This window comes from Pan troglodytes, chromosome 17 (genome assembly GCF_028858775.2).
Source record: "Pan troglodytes isolate AG18354 chromosome 17, NHGRI_mPanTro3-v2.0_pri, whole genome shotgun sequence".
NCBI lineage: Eukaryota > Metazoa > Chordata > Mammalia > Primates > Hominidae > Pan > Pan troglodytes.
Genome location: NC_072415.2, coordinates 81,042,666 through 81,053,984, shown reverse-complemented (window position 1 = coordinate 81,053,984; position 11,319 = coordinate 81,042,666). Strand labels below are relative to the sequence as shown.

General features: G+C 37.6%; 1 long non-coding RNA gene across 1 annotated transcript; it reads left to right on the top strand.

Moving 5' to 3' along the window:
* Positions 1-9,154: 9,154 nt before the first annotated feature.
* Positions 9,155-10,552, top strand: LOC134808684 (uncharacterized). Its single transcript, XR_010152104.1, has 2 exons — positions 9,155-9,326; positions 10,402-10,552. It is a non-coding gene; the product is annotated as an uncharacterized LOC134808684 (long non-coding RNA).
* Positions 10,553-11,319: the final 767 nt, after the last annotated feature.

Sequence of the window (11,319 nt, the reverse complement as noted above, 5' to 3'; positions counted from 1 at the left end):
AGAGGCCGGGCCTGGTGGCTCATGCCTGTAATCCCACCACTTTGGGAAGCCAAGGTGGGTGGATCACCTCAGGTCAGGAGTTTGAGACCAGCCTGACCAACATGACGAAACCCAATCTCTACTAAAAATACAAAAATTAGCCAGGCATGGTGGCACGTGCCTGTAATCCTAGGTACTTGGAAGGCTGAGGCAGGAGAATCACTTTAACCCAGGAGGTGGAGGTTGCAGTGAGCCGAAATGGTGCCACTGCACTCCAACCTGGGCAACAAGAGTGAAACTCCATCTCAAAAAAAAAAAAAAAAAAAATAGTGATCAGAGAAAGGAGAAAGACTGGCCAATAAAGTAATGAATTAAGAAGTTATCAGCAGAAGTATTAAAAATCATAAAAATCTGATAAACTAAGAAATGTGTATTGATTAAAAAAATAAATAAAAGAAATCCTCCTTTTTACTGGTTTCAGGAGATTTTTGCTCCTTGCAATCAAACAAGTTTGAATTAAAAGAGAAACTGTTACTGGAAGTAGCTAAGAATCCCCAGTGCCACTTTGTCTCCAGTTCTGGATCTCAGGATGCTGGGCTATGATGTGCATCTCTCATTTCATTAACTCCTCTTTATTTGACTTAGCTTGATTGGGTTTATGTTTCTTTCAAGCAAATACTCTTTACAAAAGAACCATAATAATAAACTTGGCTTTACACATAATACCGTACATTTTTTGTCCCCTCAAAAACTCTTTGTACACCTCAGGACTAATTGGAATGCAAATGTTGCCATTTGGCTAGACCCTTAAAATGATTTGGAATAATTTAATCTTAATCTTCTTCAAAATGATTAAGGCAAAGATGACAATAAATCACTCATTATAAATAAATTATTTCCTATATATCAAAGTATATAGCAATGTCTGGTTTCAGACTGTATAAAAATAAATTTAAAGTAAGCAGGATGGCTGCCATACTTTTAACAACTTTCTAGACTGGCTGACTAAATAACTGTGTCTCTTGAGATAGTCTGTCAAATAAGATGAAAGAAATGGCACTTATAAATTGTTGCTTGCTGTAGCTGAAGGTTTCCAATATATTTTTCTGGTACTTTGTAATATCAGAGAACTTTCTGTGTCAATCTATATGGGTTTTTCTTTTGGTTGTTGTTTAAAAAAAAAAAAAGGTTCTGCTTTGCTTATTCTTGAAACAAACAAAATAATATACCTTACATTGTCGAAATTGTTAATGATTTTCCCCCAAAGGCTTACAAGTAAATGGCCAAAACAAGGAGCAACAATCAGCTTGAGTATACTTTATCTGACTTTTTTCTCACCTATTAGACATATTTTTCATTTGTTCAACATGAACATTTTGATTGTCATTTTGACTCAGTAAAAATCTGCTGGAGTCCAGGTTAGTAAGCAACCTATAAGTTCTATTGACTTACACTATAAGGAGAGCGCCATGGCAGACACTTATAAGGACTCCAAAGGGGAAAAATGTGGCAGAGGCTGTGCCCTGGATAAGCTGAAAATCTAATACTCATGAAGTATTAGATAGCATTTATGAAGCGGAGTGTTCGAAAGAGAGAGAGCCATGTGGACTGGAGAAGTCCTGAAAAGCTTCTCGAGGAGAAAGGTTGGATATGGGACTATTTGAGGTTATTAGGACAATAGCATTGCTCTGATTACCTTTAATATTCCATTTAATAAACATTTATTGAGTACCTACCATACAGGAAGCATTTTGCAAAGTCATGGGAGAACACAGGCTTGATAAACTTGAATAAGACATTATTTCTGTCATCAGAGGATGGTAAAAACTTCTGAGAGTAGAAACAATTGTGTACACAAAAAATAAGAACACATAAATAAGAGGGAGGGTCATAATGTTCCTGTGATGGGGATGATTAGTCTCAGGCTTTCTAAATGGAGCATTTTTCTTTCAGGGATAGTCTCTTTAAAATCTGGTCAGTGATGCTGCTGATGAGAGAATCATATGACATTTGGTAAGAAGGCCAACAAGGGGCCAATTTTAAGCCTGATAATTTTTTTCAAAATGGACAAATACCTAAGTGATCAAAAATAGAGAAAATGTTAAAGGACTTATAATGCACACATGTAAGAGAACATCATACTTCAATTTTTTATTGCCCCATCCCATAGTGACATAACTATATCTATACCACGAATACCAGTATTGACAGGTGTCAATAGAGGCAGAAAGACCAGACATGGACAATATTGTGTAAACTAAACAAAGTTTACTTATCTACCTAGATAATATAGAAAGAACCTGAACCCCTGTTGCCTATGTATTTTTGCATGATAAGAAAAATAGGGTACATGTAGTTTTGCATCCTGGCTTTTTAATCAAAGATTGACCCTAAAGTTAAGCTAAGGATCCCCAGAAATCTTTGGGTAAGTGAGTCTTATTCCTCTTCTGCAGTTCTGGGCTCAGGACACGTAGCAGAGAGATCAGCAACAGTCTTATAGGGTGATGTAAACTTCCCGGCCCCCCAAACCTCACCAGTGGCTCACAAAATGGATGCTAAAATCTAGACTGAGAACATTGCATCAGAAATTCTGAAGGCCTTATCTCTCAGAACAGAGAAGCTCTACATGAGCCCAAACCTAGATATTTTTTGAGATCCCCTGACCTGGGCTAGATCCACCACATCTACTTCACAATTACACAATGCACAGCATGATTTTGGAACTACAGGGTGATGAAGTTCACTTAGATGTAATTAAACTTCTCGTTCAACACTCAGCCTCTCCAGTCATCCAAGGCTTTGTCCAACACATTCCTGAGCCCAGAACTGCAGAAGAGGAATAAGACTCACTTACCCAAAGATTTCTGGGGATCCTTAGCTTAACTTTAGGGTCAATTTTTGATTAAAAAGCCAGGATGCAAAACTACATGTACCCTATTGTTCTTATCATTCAAAAATATATAGGCAACAGGGGTTCAGGTTCAAAATGTTGGTACTGCTACACATATAGACTGGAATTGAACAATTAAATATACAGGTAATGGACGATGGGAGACAGATTTCTCACTGCTGGAATGGGAATTTACAAAGACGTAGTGGAGGAGGGTAGAGTATTCCAGGTAGTAATTGATTAAAGTTGGATACATTCATATGTACTCATGTTTAGCTTAATATAGGTATAGATGGTTACATATAAAGATATTTTTAGAGATGTATATGTATATATTTGGTTTACTATACACACATTTAGTTACTTGCTCTGTCATCTAGGCAGCCCTATAAATAATGATAACCAGTAGTCACAAGCACACCAATTTCCCAAATATTAGCCTCTAAGATCCCATTCTTCAGTAAAATAAATCAGGGATCCTTGAAGAGTTATCTGATTCCAGGACAGAGACAAGAAATACACAAGATGAACTTAGAGTACCTTATAGTGCCAGAAAGTAAGGAAGGGCTCAAAAGAAAAATAACATATACACTTATAGCGGTATGTCAAAGGAACCAGAAGCCTCCTGAAAGAGTTCCCAGTAGCCTAACCTGAGACACTTTGGGCACCAAAATAAGCAAAGTGGCACTGAATTGTAACCCAAAGGACAAAGAAAATATTCATGAGTCCATAATGATATGCATACATTATTGAGTAAACTACCAATGGGAAAGAATTAGCAAATATCCCATGCAGAATAATTCCAAACAATTTATGTAGATACTCTGCCATCCAGGACAGGAAGTATCAATCCCCAGTCCTTAAATGTTGGCTGCATTTAGTGACTTTCTTCCGATGAATACAGTAAGGGAAAGGAGGCAAAAAACATGGAGAAATAGGACAAACACGCCCTTAACTAGACAACCAAGGTTAATGTCAACAGTCATAATTCATGTTGATAATACATAGCCTTCATATAATTTGATGAAAACGGTACTTTACTTCTGTAGCCTTCCTTCCCATAACTTACAACCCCAGGCAAATTCCAGTAGTGGGGCATTCTACAAATATCTGACCACCATTTCTCAAAACTGTCAAGCTTATCATAGAGGATAAGTCTGAAAAAATATCACAGTCAAGAGGGGCCAAGGAAGGCATAAGTAAATGTTATGTGGTACCCAGGATGGGCTCCTGGGACAGAAAAAGACCATTAGGCAAAAAGAAAGACAATCTGAATAAACTGTGGACTTTTAGTAAATAATAATATATGACTATTAGTTTATTAGCCATAACAAATATACCATACTAATGTAAGATGTTAATAATAGGGAAACAGGGTGAGAGGTGTACAATAACCCTCTTTACCATCTTCTCAAAATTTCTATAAAATCTAAAATTATTCTAAAAATAGTTGATTAGAATATATATAGGCATATTAATTAAAATTTTAAAAATATATAGTGGAGACAGTTGATATGTTGGAGTGGTGGAACAATAGGGAATTTAAAAAATATATGTTTTTGCTAACAAGAAGAAGGGAAATATTTCCTAATAAGATATTATAATGCTGAGAGCTATATGATTTTAAAACATTTTAAAAATATCTCTTGGTTTTCATTTTTATAACTTACCAACATTTTTTTTGAGAAATTAAGGAAATAAACAATGGAAAGAATTCTGTAACTTTGTCTTTACTTTTAGAGAAACTTCATCATTTAAATGGAACTCATCTGTTTCTAATGGTCGAATAAAACTCACCCTAAGGGAAAGAAAGACATCTTTCCAAAGGCAAATTCATAATTCATGTGGTTATGGTAACAGGAAAATACTGAAAAGCATTTTGGCTTGTTATAAATATATGACTGATTTAGATGATATGAGATAAAAATTAAAATAAAAACATAAAATGTTTAATTTTTCAACATCAGCTGTATGTTTAAGTAAAAGAAGATAAAAAAGATACCTGCTTCATGGCTTACATTGGCGTGTGTTTCTAAGAGACATGCAAAACATTTCCAATTTCTCAGTATGTTTCTTCAAAATGTTTCATTTGATATTCTACCAATGACAAATATTTTTCAAGAGCCTCAAGTTATTATAATCTATCTTTGGCTTTCTTTTAGTGCATTTCTGAATAGTTTAAGTCTGGTGGGCAGTTTCGATTTTATTTAGCTCCTAATATCGAAAGAAATTATCTAATTTGAAAGTATTTGCAATGCTTGTTTTAAAGCTGGAATACAGTGTAATTTAATAATTTATTTTCAGATAAATTAGTTGTCTATTGGAACAGTTAACAAAAGATGGTTAATTATGGAAGATTCAGATAGAAAGGATGCTATTTACACATAAACAGTTCTTCCAAAACTGAAAATCAAGGGAAAAAAGCACATGGCCTGGAAGAGATGATTGAGTAGGATTGAGTGAATTCCTGCTCCCTTCATGGAAAAGTTACACATTATGATTTTAGAAAGCAGGAAAGGAAGGAGGAAGGGAGGGAGGGGAAAAGAAGCAAATCTCTTGGCTTCCTCAGCTGGAGCAGGTCCATAGTCACAGGTGAATACTGTGAGCCTTCTTTATGTTTGAGGGTGGAAGGCAGAAACTTGAACCTTATTTGTAATCACAACACAGATATAAACAGCATTTCTTGGTTTGGAAGGGTAAACTGAATTCAGATTTCAGGGTAACTCAGGGGAATCCTGAGGAAGAATTTAAGGAAAGGGATGGAGATTGGCATAAAAAGAGAGACCCAGAGACCAGTGGATAGCAGGTAAGGCTGGTTCTGGGCCAGGTGCTGTGGTTGAAGGGAAACACAACTTTCACCTGCCACTCAGAAACAGGATATACTTGGAGAGAAAGTAGAAACTTATTGTATTAGTTTGAGGACTAAACTCTGATCTTTTTATCTTACCCAAATTCCTATCTAGGGGGTCTGGGGAATCAAGCCCCACAAATCATAAATTCTCATCAGACAGGTTTTCTTTAACCCTATATGTTGTGACTTACTTTCCAACCTGGCTCTGGCATAACATTACAAGACAAGGAAGAAAATAAAAATATTTTACCCCAAGATATGTTTCTTTACCATATCTTGAAATGTCCCTGCAAAGCGGTCCTTTGTGGGGGAAAATTCGCATCTGTAAGGAATCTCTGTTAACATAGCTAGATGTTTTTCTTCCAGGCCCTCCCAATCCTAAAGCGATTAACTAAAAGTCTAGCCCCCTTTAAAAATATGAATAGGAAATATTTGTCATCTGTTGTCTCTAAAGGCAGCCACTCTAAGACTTCAAAAGAACCTTGGTCTCCACAATCCTTTATCTTAACCTGAACATTTCCTTTCTATGATCCCAGGTCTTTAGATAAACTCAACCAATTGTCAACCAGCAAATGTTAAATTTACCTATAGCCTGGAAGCCCCACTTTGAGTTATCCCACCTTTCTGGACCAAACCAAGGTATTTCCTAAATGTATTTCATTGATGTCTCATGCGTCCCTAAAATGTATAAAACCAAACTGTTCCCCGACCACCTTGGATACACATTCTCAGGATCTCCTGAGGGCTGTTTCATGGGCCATGGTCACTCATATTTGGCTCAGAATAAATCTCTTCAAATATTTACAGAGTTTGACTCTTTTCATTGACAAGTTCCTTCTCACATTGCTATAAGAAACTACCTGAGACTGGGTAATTTATGAAGAAAAGAAGTTTAATTGATTCACAGTTCCACATGGCTGGTGAGGTCTCAGGAAACTTAGAATCATGGCAAGAGGTGAAGAGGAAGCATGGCTCCTCTTCACATGGGCAGAGCAAGAGGAAGAAAGAAAGAAGGGGGAAGTGCTACACACTTTCAAACAACCAGATCTCAAGAGAAGTCTATCATGAGAACAGCAAAAGTGAATTCCACCCCCATGTTTCAATCACCTCCCACCAGGCCCCTCCTCCAACACTGGGGATACAATTTGACATGAGATTTGGGTGGGGACACAGCCAAACCACATCACTTACATGAAAGAAATTCTTGTTCACTACCTGCTGGAACACTCAGGGTCTCAAGAAGCCATGCTACAGTACTTTCTATATCCTCTCTTGAAGTTCAATAATGTTTTCTGTTGACTGTCCAAAGAGAGACATAGCCCTGCAGCCTTGGCACACAACTACATCCTCTCTTAAGGTACAGTAATGTTTCCCGTTGACTTTAACAAAACAGGGACATAGTTCTCCATCCGTGGTGCACAACCATAGCATTACAATTCCTATGAAAACAGATAAAGTAGCATTTTGGGTCCATCAGGAGTCATGGCCAGAACAGTGCAGGGAGCTGAGTTCCTCCTTTCCAGAGAGGAACGGTGTGAGTCTTTCGGGGTTGGGCTGCAGAATCCTGGCTTAGCCATCTTCAGTGGTGAGGGAAAGAAGGATGGGCGTACCATCATCCAGTGTAACTATTTGAGCTGGACTATGACGTTTTCATGGAAACTCCCACTGCATTTCTTCCGAAGAAACACATCATTGTGTTCTTAATTTTAACATAGTGGCTCAGGTATGAGCTGCCCTGTTACAGTTTTGATTCAGGGAAGGCAAGCCCCAAAGTGAGGCTTGGTCTACAAGCGTTCTTGGACTTGCCCAGGAGGGAATTCAAGAGCAAACCAGAGGTAGAAGAAAACAGCTTTATTAAAGAGGCAGTGTTACAACTCTGTGACTGTTCCTACAGAGCAGGGCTACCCCATGGGCAGAGAGTAGCAGCTCAGGGCAGTTTTGCAGTCATAATTATACCCACTTTTAATTGCATGCAGATTAAGGGGTGGTTTATGCAGAAATTTCTAGGGAAGGGGTCGTAGCTTTTGGTTCATTGGGTCATCACTAAGGAAAGGGGTAGTAACTCCCAGGTGTTGCCATGGCAATGATAAATTGACATGGCACACTGCTAGGTGTGTCTGATTGGAAAGCTGCTTCTGCCCTGGCCCTGTTTTAGGTACTCCTCAATCTGGTCTGGTGTCTGAGTCCCACCTCTGCAGTCAAGTCCTGCCTCCTACCTCAGTTTCAGTGACTTTGGATGAGTGACACCATGTTATAACCCCTTCTCACTGATGATACAATTTGTTTAAAAAATTTTTATAATTTTTCTTGTGACACAGGGCAACAAAAAATCATAAAAGCTTTTAAAACAAATGTTGGTATTATACCACTCTCCATGTTTTCTTTCAGTCACCTGTGGACATAAATCTTTATGTATAGATTTACACCAGAAATACTCGTAAGAACTTTGTATATACACAGATCAACTTTTAATCTATTTAGTACTATCCAATAGAACTTTGTGTGATGATGAAAATATTCTATAATAATATGACTGACAGGATATTTTATGAGTATTTTTCAAATATGTAAATATTTAGAAATACAATTTAGAAGCATTAAATATTATTCTGCAATTAAAACGTCGCTGGTGAGGCTCAAAATTGAAATGTTTATTTGATTTAACATAAATTAAAATTAAAATAGCCAATGTGGCTATTGGCTACTGCATCAGACAACACGGGTTTATAAAATGATAAGCACAATGATTACTTTATTTAAATATATATTTAAAATCTCATTTTTGTCAGTAATGTAAAATGTCTTCCTGACCAAGTCCAATAGCTACCATTGAGGGGCTATCTTTTCATGACAGCAACTTTACTAAGAGTCATTACATGAAAGATTCTTTGCTAGATGTTGGGGTCTGCTTTCTTTGCCTCTCTCCCTTCCCACGGAGCACCTGGTAGAAAGGTAAAAAGAATGAACAAAATGCAGAACAGAAAAAAAGGAAAGGAATAAGCAAAGAGCAGTCATGAATGGTAATTATATCTGGAAAACCATTAGCCTCAGAATAATTGTAAATTGGCTAAGTTATAATGTAAGACTCCCAAAAGTGCCTAATAAGCAAAGTTACTTTAGCCATTTTGAAGCAATTTATTGTACTAGGGGAAATGTATTTCTCAGATGCTATAAAGGATAGAGAGTTAGATGACAATAGATTTTGTTTTGTTCTTTTCCTGCACTTTAACTTTTGTTCACATAACATCTCAGCTATAGCTATTTGAAATCTTTTTTCTGTTCTCCAATAAATGCTGATGGAGACAGATATGTCAATAATATCTATATTTTACCATTTTGAAAAGCAATTTTCTTCTCTGTGGCAGCACATGCTCACCATTTTAAAATCATGACTCTACATTTTAAATTTATGTTTACATTGTTCTTTGCAGAATTCAAGATGGGATCTCTGCTCTTAGCATTAAGACCTTTTTTGATGAATGCAAATGGTGGCTGACAGAATGTGACTCAGAGGAAAGATTGACAGTCTACATCAGTCTCCTGATTTACAGCACATTTAACTCTCCTGAGTCAACACAAAGAAAAAGAAACAGGATATTAGTAACGGTAACTTGCCATTTTCTATTTGGATAAAAATAGCATGAGGGTAGTTTTATATCTGCATCCTACTTTGATTATCACGTATTCCCAAACTCCTATTGGTAGGGAAGGTAAGAATTTTTAATACATCCAAAGGATTTTTTAAGCCTTAGTTGATGAGGAACAGATTGTAAGAGAGTAAGACCGGCTTCAAAAAACACCACTATGGCTTGTCCAGACTTTATCCTAAATCACTCAATTTGATAACGGTAGTCTAAAATATGTCATCTAGACTGCTTGAGGATTATTGACACTCCGTATGTAAGACGCTAAAGAGCTTTCTCCCTATGTATGTACCAAAAAAATTTATTGGTTAAAAATCCAGAATAAACCACATTTACTTATCTTTTACCTTCTGTACTTCTCATATTTGTAATGGGTGGTAGTAACAGAATAAAAACCTTAGGAAAAAACTCTGTATGAGGCTGCATGGAATCACCTGTGAAATCAGTCTTTCCATACACCAGTCATCCTATTTAGTTGCAACTACACCTGCATTTTGTGGTTGCCTTAAAAATATTTTTTAAAGAGAAAATACTGTCATGTAAAATGTGAATAACTTTTAAAAGAGTTAGCATCTTTTCAAGGTGTACATGTGTAGAAATAATATTTATAGGAACTGAAACTTTATGATTCTAATTAGGTTTAACATAATATTCAATGGTAAGTTAAGGTTATGAAAACTGGTACTTTAAAAAGTGTTTTTACCTTTCTAAAACACAATAAATTGAAACATAGCTTCCCCATTGCTATGGACTTAATTATGTCTTCCACCCAAAATTTATATGTTGACGTCTGACCCTCCAAAATGACAATATTTGCAGATAGGGCTTTTAGGAGGTAATTAAGGTTAAATGAGGTTCATAAGGGTGAGGTCCTAATCTGACGGCTGGTGGACTTATAAGAAGAGAAAGATCTCAATCTCTCTCTGTCTCTTTCCATCCCTTCCTCCCTCCCTCTCCCTCTCTCCTTCCCTCCCCATCTCTCCCTCCCTCCTTCCCTCCCCATCTCTCCCTCCCTCCCTCCCTCTCTGTTCTCATAGGCAGAGAAGAAAAGCCATGTGAATCCACAGGGAGAAGGCAGCTGTCTGCATACCAGGAGGAGAGCTCCCACCCGAACCCAACCATAGTGCCACCCTGATCTTGTACTTCCAGCCTCTCAGCTGTGAGAAAATAAATGTCTGTTGTTTAAGACACCCAGTTCATGGTATTTTGTTATAGCAGCCCAAGCAAAGTAAGACACCCCATCCTCTCCTATAGAGCAGTAACATCACCAAGGTTGGGCTCTTGCTAGGGGTTTCCAAGATCCCCTCCTGAGACCTGGCCTGCCTAATCACATACTACTTTGTTATGCTTTCTTTGGTTTTGAGACAGATAATTAAATAAGGCTTCACACATAAAGCTGGCTATGCAGCTTGATTGTAACACAGCCACTAGAAATGAGGCGCCAATTCCCCATTTAAAGTATAAAGGCGGATTCCAGCAATGCATGTTTAAAGGAGAAGTATGTTACTTGCGTCTGGGGAACCCAGCCTATGAAAGCCTGGCCACTCCTGTTAAGTCAGAACAATGTCCAGCTGGTCCAAAAGAGAGGGCTTGTTGGCCATCCTTTCATGGTAGCCTGAGGAATTTGGATAAGTGGTGAGTCTCTACTGGGCCCAGCCAGCAAGAGGGCTCTTCCTCCCATGGCCAAGAAAAGGCCACTGGACCCATCCACACCCCCTGTTCACACTCAGCTTGTGCCACCTAGGCTGAAAAGAAACGTGGCTGTTGCCTGCCTTTGAGGGCTCATTGTATTTCCTGGAGCTACGGGAGATGTGTAGTCAGGTTCAAGCTTGCTTTTATTTTGCCAACTCCTTGTGAACCTACATAATCTGCATGTGACTTTTACTCATTTAAAATAAAGAGTCTGGTCTTGATATGTTTCCTATGATTAGCAAATGAATCTCTAATTTATTTGA